This window comes from Pteropus vampyrus, unplaced genomic scaffold, assembly GCF_000151845.1.
Source record: "Pteropus vampyrus isolate Shadow unplaced genomic scaffold, Pvam_2.0 Scaffold10285, whole genome shotgun sequence".
Lineage (NCBI taxonomy): Eukaryota > Metazoa > Chordata > Mammalia > Chiroptera > Pteropodidae > Pteropus > Pteropus vampyrus.
The window spans coordinates 1-1109 of NW_011899066.1; positions in this window are offsets into that span (position 1 = coordinate 1).

Here is a 1109-nt window from a genome sequence, read left to right on the forward strand (position 1 = left end):
AAGGCATGCCCCACTGGTATGAACCGTCCCGTAACGTCCCTCTGAAAAGCCGTGTTTCCTTATGGCCAAGGCTGGTGCAGAGCCCCGAGCTTTCCTGACTCAGGACACGGGAAGGAGGGAGGGGCAACAGCCTGGCTGCAGCAAAGCAGTGGTTCTCAGGGTGTCGCCTGTGACCACCTGGGGTGTCGGAGACCCTTCGGAGAGCCCCTGAGGTCAAAACGATTTTCAAATAACACTAAGACTCTTCATTTCTCACTCTCGCGCCCTCATAAATGCACGGCGGGCCTTCCAGAGGCTTTATGACTTGAGATACCGCACCGACCGAACGCAGAAACACGTGGCATCCAGCCGCTTCTCTTAAGCCAGATGTTACGAAAGGTTTGCAAAAATGTAAAGCAAAACAATGGCCTCTAAAATATAGTTATTTTCCATAAAATATGCTCTGATTCGAGTCCTGGTTCCACCGCTTCCTGGGTCCACCGCTTCCCCTCTCTGGCCCTCTGTGTCCAGAGCTTACAAAGGTGGGGCAGTCCCAGCGCCCCGGCTAACGGGCAGCAGGCTCGAAGATGCCCTGCGTAGGTGAGAGATGGCGGACGGCCTCCACAGGGACTAACCCAGCACCGCCAAGTCGAACCGCTGCTCCCCCTCCCTCCCCACCAGCAGCTTGGAATTTCTGGCTCTTTCCACCTACCCCTGGAACTAGTCAAGGCCACCTTGGCTGGCCACAGGGCAAGGTTTTGCAGCTGTGCAGGAGTCCAAAGACCTCGGGCAAGCCCCTCTCCCTCTGGGCTTGGTTTCCTCACAGATGGACAGTGCAGAGCCCGGGCCAGAGGGACGCTGGGGCAAGCTGACCTGAACCGTATCTGCGAGGGAGGTACAGGGGGCCTGGGCATGGCTCCCACACTGCAGGGAGGAGGTGTCTCAGCTTCCCCTGACGGGGCGTCGCTTTACAAAATCCACGTCATCAACCCTGAAACGCTGAACGAGGAAAGAGCCTTGCGACGACCTTGCTTTATCAGCTCATTCCAGCTGAGGGAGCAAAGCCCAGAGGGAAAATGTCTTGTCTAAGGGCACACAGCAGGCGAGGGCAGACAGGGAGTGTGGGGAGC